This window comes from Hordeum vulgare, chromosome 7H, assembly GCF_904849725.1.
Source record: "Hordeum vulgare subsp. vulgare chromosome 7H, MorexV3_pseudomolecules_assembly, whole genome shotgun sequence".
Lineage (NCBI taxonomy): Eukaryota > Viridiplantae > Streptophyta > Magnoliopsida > Poales > Poaceae > Hordeum > Hordeum vulgare.
Window position 1 is genome coordinate 61,316,423 of NC_058524.1, and position 8,178 is coordinate 61,324,600.

An 8,178-nucleotide genomic window follows, 5' to 3' on the forward strand; every position below is an offset into this window, starting at 1 on the left:
CTAAAGAATATGAAATTGGACATGGTATTGGTTCATCTTTTTTAGAAGGTGTGAAAAAATATTTGAGAAATTTCCTAAATATTAACATGTTTATTTTATCAAAAGTAATAGGTAAACAAACACAATTTTGTTTGCTGATTTCCTATTGTCTAAAACCTCCTTTCCTCGGATAGATGACGTGGCAGGGCAGTCAGCCCCACTTTAGCTGATCTGAGCCATTAAAGCCAACAGATCGAAAGTCTCTCAATGAATCCAAACGATGCGGGCAAAAAAAACCGCGCAAACCCTACCCTCGTCCCACCTAGACCGATCCACCCCTCCCATCGTCTCGTCTCTCCAGATCCGATCCACCCCGCCTCCATCTCCCACCGACCGCCGCCACCCCACCCACCTCTCATGGATGGAAGAAGCCCCGCTGGCGAGCGACCCCAACACCGGTGGCGGCTGCCGGCGCCACCTCCCTCTCCTCACTGGCCGAAGATCCACCTCCCGATTCCACCTTCTCCCGACGAACCCCCCTGCCCAGGGGCGGCCGGCCGCGATGGTGAGGGAGCTGTGCATCAACACCACGCATGGAAATCAGAATCAAGTTGTGAAATTACGCCACCGGCGGATCAAAATTGGAGCATTCCTTCCCCATTCCCCACCCCCGATCTCGGCCCTAGCTGCCGCCGCCGTCTCCGCCGCGCGGGCCGACCTCCCCGCCCCCGGAGTCTCCCACGCCCGCGGCGGGGCCATGCCGGTGGCGGGGATGGACAAGGTGATAGCGAAGGTGAGCGGCTACCACGGCGATGATCGGCACAGGCTTGTGAAGCTCATCTCGGAGGCTGGCGCCAGCTACGTCGGTGCCATGAGCAGATCCATAACCCACCTGGTAATCTCTTCGCGCTCGTCGTCGACCCCGGTCTCCGCTGCACCCACTGATTCGCGTTGCCTTGTTTGAGCCGCGGTTAGGTTTGCTGGAGGCTCAAGGGGAAGAAGTACGACATCGCGAGGCGGCTCCGGGTCCGCATCGTCAGCCACTGCTGGTTCCTCGACTGCCTCCGGCAGGGGAGGCGCCTCCCCGAGGCCCCCTACGCCATGGAAAGGTAGTTTTTTTATCGTAGTGCAGTTATACACGTAGTGGTGCATGGTGAATTGCTTCTGCTGTGTAAGTGGATGGATTAGTTAGAAGGGATGATTCTACGAGTGAATGCGAAAGAAAATCGGGGCCAGGAATTGTTTTCGCGGCTTGTTTCTGATTTCCATGCGCATGTTTGCAGCAGCAGTTTAATTTGCTGTGACAGAGCGATGCACATCTTTGACCCCACCGGCTCTGGCTATAACTCCACATTAACATGATCTAAACGTGCAAAACCACTAGTTGTGTCTTTGATGTAGATTTACAGTTCTTTACGCATTGCTTAGTTGATGCCTTGTAATAGACTAGCCAAAGTAGCATGATTCCTTTTTCTTACTAGCGAATGCGGAAATTGTGCTAACAACTATCTTCACAACTGAATGTTTGCAAGTGCTGAGGAGATGGTGGAACAAGGCGTGGAGGCACTGCGAGCTCAGGAGCCCATAGCTGCAGATGTTGGAGGTATGGCTGGAGATAGCACTGATTGAGGTTGTGCTGCTCCTCGCCAGTTAACTACAGGTTGGTCAATAGTAGGGTGCTTCTGGCTCTTATTGGCCTGTAACATGGTCATCTATTATTAACCTGGATGAATCTCGTCTACCTTGATTTAACAATGATATGTGTATTTGTCTGTCATCAAGCATTTAGAATGGAACTAGTGAGGTATTATTTGGAAATCTAGGATAAATGCCAAGGACCTAGTTGTTATTTTGGCTCTGGATCGAATGGTTGATGTTGCGTTAGGCAAAACTAGGCGTGACACAGTTTTATTTCTTCCTACTCAAAAGTAAAAAGTGAATTTGGTGGATCTAGTATGGGAGATTATTCTTTGAATTTGCATATCTTTTGTGAAATATGTCATATGCAAACATCTCACCGCGTTTCTCCTGGTTCTCTTTAACTTTAATTGTTTCTTTTCACACTTAAAAAAGGTTTATTTTCCTTTTAGAAGTTTGATGTGTATCAGAACATGTTTGTGGACTTTAACTACTGTATTACAGATTATGCTACCAACCAAAATCAAATAATTAATTCAAATACTCCAGTGTTAGTTGCAATTACAGTGCAACAAAACAAACAACATCAACAACATGAATCTAGATGCAGTTTAGATGGTTTATCATGTGCAGATAGCCAAATACATGCAGGCTGTGGCACCCATCAGAAAATAATGATGATAGTGCTACTGTGACTTTTATTGTTTCTGTGTGGATTCTTGGTGTGGTTGTGGCTTCTTTTCTTGCTTGTTGAGCTGTCTGTTCCTGCTTACCTACTTGTGGTTGGCGCCTTGGCTCATGCAGCAGCACAACACCATACCAACTAGAAAAACTGCTTCGTGTTTTAGCTGATTCTCGGCAAGTTCGGTCTCTGAATTGCTAAGTGGTAGTATGGTGACTGATATTTTTGCCTGCTCTTAGTTTCTCTCAAGTCAAGTCTAGTCCAGTTAGGCTTTTTTTTTACTCTTGATAGGTACTACTGATTTGGACTGGTGTTTTCCTGAAATTATATGCTGGTTTCATCAGCTGAGTGGAAATGCTTATGTTTCTTTTTGTATGCAGGTGGTACCTCAGAAAGAAGACTGAGGGATTGTGTGTTAAGGAAGTACGGTGATCTGAACTTTGTTCTCCCAGGTAGATGCATGCTTTCAATTCTGTTGGATCCATTCCTTCCTTTTGATTTACTTCACTTGCAGTAGAATTCTTCCACTTTTCTCTTGTAATTTTCTGAATGAATTTGCAATTATTCTTGCCTAGTCCACTCATATCACACTTCTGCCTAATTCAGTACAGTTCCACTTGCGCGCCGTGCCTAATTATGCTATTTGCTACAGTGATTTGAATTTAGGAGCAAGATGAAATCGTTTTCTGACAATAGTAGGCAGGATTTACTAACAGTTTCCAATCCTCTATTTCATCAGTTCGACACACTCAAGACAGAACTTGAACCTTCCCAAGCGTCGACAGTGGTACCCTTCTGATGATAGACTGCATTTGCATCTGAAGAGGATCGGATGGCCACGTTCTTCTCCACTTCAAACGATCAGAGGGGCCTTGACGCATCAACCTAAAAATTTCTTTCTCTAATTTCTGAAGCATAGCATCAACCTAAAAATGCAGCAAAACAGAATGTAAACATTAGCCCTTTAGTATAACATGATTAGAGCTCCGAAACACATGGGTTTTGTTTTGGCATGCTTGTTTACTTTTTCTTGTTATCTTTAGTTATCTACTACTCAATTATGCGCAGCAACACAAGAGGTTGTTTCAAAGCTAGGTCAGAACTTAGAACAGTTCCTGTCATAATTGGAATGATACCTCTGTGCCATTCGGTACGAGGCCAGAAAGTGCAGACAAGAAAAATGAAGGTAGCGATCAGTAGTATATCTGAAGTAAATTTTATCTCTTCTCCAACAAAGCACAAAATAATCCAACCACGTTTGCTTCTCTAGTAGTTCGCTGGAGATGCTTTTGTGGGGCAAAGGGCGTGACACGTGTGGGGTTGTAGTCACCTATTCATATCCTTGTAAATAAATTTTCTCAGTATAAATTCAGATTTTCCTGCTGCTGGTGGTGCCCTACTTCTCTCAGTCTATTTTCCCACGATTTTCCTGCTGCTGCTGGTGTCCTACTTTAGATTTTCCTGCTGCTGCTGGTGTCCTACTTCTCTCAAATTTTCTCAGTATCATTCATATAGGATCACAGCCTACTGCTCCTACTTCTCTCAGTCACATTTGTTTTTTGTACAATGAGGCTAAGAGGAGCAGGAAAACATCATTTTTTCAGATAATTATTGCTTCAGTATATTTACTTGGACCTCTTAATTATATTTTGTTGGGGAAAACACCACAAACATGTTTCTTTTGAAACACACAAACATGTCTTCATTGTTGACCTTCTAAATAGCACACCACCAATTTCTAGTTGTTGATTTGGCTAGCTGTGAGTGAGATTTATCATATATATCCTCTAGGTTCAGTTTTGAGTACAAATTAAACGCTCATGCTTGTTAGTACAACAGTGCAAGTCTAATTAATTAACTATTTGAGAGATGCATGCTAGGGGCATATATGATTCTACACTTCTAAAACTTTTTAGTCCCTTGCATACTTTTGGCTAGCTCATGTCACACTGTAAGCAATTCAATAATGTGATATGTAAAACTACTTTACCATCTCTTACAGGCAAGGTGCATGGAGGTAGGCTCAGCTTCGGCGTCTTCCATTGGACTGCCCCGTTGCTGCCGGTGACGCTGTTTGGCATCGGCACGGTGAACTCCTCTCCCTCCTCTGCTTCGTGCCTCCTGTTCGCGGTTGCTCTGATGATCCTCATGGCCTTCGAGCCACGGTCATGGTGTGGGTCTATGGCCATCGTTCCATGGCTGTCTGGTTAGGCTGCTAGAGTCCTTTCATAATCATCATGCCACTGTTTGCTTTTAAAGTTTGCTCGTTTCTCTGCTTACCATGCTAACCAACACTAGCCTACCTGATGCAAACTTGCTGAATATATGTATGGGTAGTTCCTGGTGGTCACTTATTATCCAAGGGAGTAGTTTTGGTACTTAACGAATGGTGCTTCAGCTAGCTTGCATCTCATCTAGCTACTCACTGTTATTGTTACACCTGAGATGATATTTTGTTCTTCGAAAGACGTTTTACAATTTAGCATTGCCATCTAGTTCCTGCGCCTCAACAATACATTACTTTGTTTGTATGCAGGTATACTAGAGCCCATAAAAGCTGGTATCAGGGATGCAAAACTAGGAGTGGGGAAGCAAGAGCAGGATGACTTCTTCACAGCGAGTGCTAATTTCTGTATTTTCTTTTGAGATTCTTTTGGGTTGATGCTTCAGTTGTGAAAACTGGTATCTGATTGTCAACTGTGAATCAGATGAGTTATTGTATTATGTAAACCTGGAGATGTATTATGTGATGTTATATGATGATTTTAATTCGACTTGGAGTTTTCTTGATTTGAACATGAAATAGTGCTGCATTTAATATTGGACAAATAATTGGTTGAAAAGGCCCAATAAATAGAAATGAAATCAAGTTCTGAAAAAAAAAGTTGCTGAATTCAAGAATGAAAAAAGGCCAAAACTGAAACTGGACCAAATGTATTTGGACACTAAAAGGCCAGGGCCCAAAAAAATTCAAAAAAGAAAAATTAAAAGTGGCTATAAATGGGCTAAGGCCCAAAAAGAAGCCCAAAAAATAAAAACCAGCCCATGTGATCAATTGAAATGGGTTGGGCTGATTTCAATTATGATGTTTTGATTTCGTCGTAATTTTGCCACGTAGGACTGCCATGTAGGACTGGGTTAGATTGTCAACGACGATCTAGGATCGTCGTAAAGGTTATGACGATCCATGAATCGTCGTAGAAGTTACGACGATTTTGATCAAAACGGCGCTCGTGTTCATTTGTGATGCTCCGTTTTCGACGCTTGGTTTTTCGTCGTGAGATCGTCGTAAACTAAAAACTATGACGATGTAGCGACGAAAATATAGCGTCGTGTATTAGCATATTCCTTGTAGTGACTTCCAACACATATCGTCACCTCGCCCTTAGCAAGTTTTCGTTTATTCCGTAGCTTTTATTTCGAGTTAGTAACACTTAGCAAAGGAACCGGTATCTGATACCCTCGTGCTACTAGGAGTACTAGTAAAGTACACATCAATATCATGTATATCAAATATACTTCTGTCGACTTTGCCAGCCTTCTCATCTACCAAGTATCTAGGGTAGTATCGCCTCAGTGACCGTTCCCCTCATAACAGAAGCACTTAGTCTCGGGTTTGGGTTCAATCTTGGGTTTCTTCATTAGAGCAGCAACTGGTTTGTCGTTTCATGAAGTATCCCGTCTTGCCCTTGCCCTTCTTGAAACTAGTGGTTTTACTAACAATCAACAATTGATGCTCCTCCTTGATTTCTACTTTCGCAGTGTCAAACATTGCGAATAGCTCAAGGATCATCATATCTATCCTTGATATGTTATAGTTCATCATGAAGCTCTAGTAGCTTGGTGGCAGTGACTTTGGAGAACCATCACTATCTCATCTGGAAGATTAACTCCCACTTGATTCAAGCGACTGTTGCACTCAGACAATCTGAGCACATGCTCAACGATTGAGCTTTTCTCCTTTACTTTGTAGACAAAGAATCTTGTCGGAGGTCTCATACCTCTAAACAAGGGCACGAGCATGAAATCCCAATTTCATCTCTTAGAACATCTCATATGTTCCTTGACGTTCAAAACGTCTTCGGCGCCTCAATTCTAAGCCGTTAAGTATTACACACTGAATTATCACGTAGTCATCGAAAACGTGTATGCCAGATGTTCGCAACATCCACAAATGACGCTCGACGTTCAGCACACCGAGTGGTGCATTAAGGACATAAGCCTTCTGTGCAGCAATGAGGACAATCCTCAGTTTACGGACCCAGTCCGCATAATTGCTACTATCATCTTTCAACTAAATTTTCTCTAGGAACATATCTAAAGACAGTAGAGCTACAGCGCAAGCTATAACATAATTTGCAAAGACCTTTTGACTATGTTCATGATAATGAGTTCAATTAATCATATTCTAGTGGCGCATGATCCAAATCCACTAACTCAAGTTCGATCATCATGTGAGTTGAGTTTAGCTTCAATGGTGAAGATCTCTATGTTGATCATATCAACTATATGATTCATGCTCGACCTTTCGGTCTCTTGTGTTCCGAGGCCATGTCTATACATGCTAGGATCGTCAAGTTTAACCCGAGTGTTCCGCGTGTGCAACTGTTTTGCATCCGTTGTATGTGAACGTTGAGTCTATCACACTCAATCATCACATGGTGTCTCGAAACGACGAACTGTCACAACGGTGCACAGTCGGGGAGAACACAATTTTATCTTGAAATTTTAGTGAGGGATCATCTTATAATGCTACAATCGTTCTAAGCAAAATAAGGTGCATAAAAGGATTGACATCACATGCAAATCATAAGTGAGATGATATGGCCATGATCTTGTGCTTCTTGATCTCCATCACCAAAGCACCGGCATGATCTTCATCGTCACCGGCGCCACACCATGATCTCCATCATTGTGCCATCGAGGTTGTCGTGCTATCTATGCTATTACTACTAAAGCTACTACCTAGCAATATAGTAAACGCATCTGCAAGCACAAACGTTAGTTTACAGACAACCCTATGGCTCCTGCCGGTTGCCGTAGCATCGACGTGCAAGTCGATATTTAACTATTACAACATGATCATCTCATACATACAATATATCATATCATGTCTTTGGCCATATCACATCACATGCATACCCTACAAAAACAAGTTAGACGTCCTCTAATTTGTTGTTGCATGTTTTACGTGGCTGCTATGGGTATCTAGTATGATCACATCTTACTTACGCAAAGCCACAACGATGATATGCAATTTTCTATTTAACCTTCTCCAAGGACCGCCTCGGTCAAAACTGATTCAACTAAAGTTGAAGAAACAGACACCCGCCAATCATATTTATGCAACAAGTTGCATGTTAGTCGATGAAACCGGTCTCTTGTAAGCGTACGAGTAAAGTTGGTCCGGGCCTCTTCAATCCAACAATACCGCCGAATCAAGAAAAGACTAAGGAGGGCAGCAATTTGAACATCAACGGCCACAAACTCTTTTGTGTTCTACTCGAGATATCATCTACGCATGAACCTAGCTCATGATGCCACTGTTGGGGAACGTAGCATGGGAAACAAAAAATTTCCTACGCACACACAATACCTATCCATGGTGATGATCATCTATGAGAGGGAGAGTGAATCTACATACCCTTGTAGATCACTAAGCGGAAGCGTATATAACGCGGTTGATGCAGTGGAACATCTTCACGATCCGTCCCTCAAACCGTCCCACGATCCATCCCACGAACCGCCTGACGATCCGTCCCGATCTAGTGTCGAACGGACGTCACCTTCGCGTTCAGCACATGTACAGCTGGATGACGATCTCCACCTTCTTGATACAGCAAGAGGGCGCGGGGAGGTAGATGAGTTCTCCAACATGT

At 43.3% G+C, this 8,178-nt stretch overlaps 1 long non-coding RNA gene across 1 annotated transcript; it reads left to right on the plus strand.

The window, feature by feature from the left end:
• The first annotated feature begins 4,286 nt into the window (after positions 1-4,286).
• LOC123407156 lies at positions 4,287-5,062 on the plus strand. The gene is made up of 2 exons (XR_006612550.1): positions 4,287-4,387; positions 4,836-5,062. It is a non-coding gene; the product is annotated as an uncharacterized LOC123407156 (long non-coding RNA).
• Positions 5,063-8,178: the final 3,116 nt, after the last annotated feature.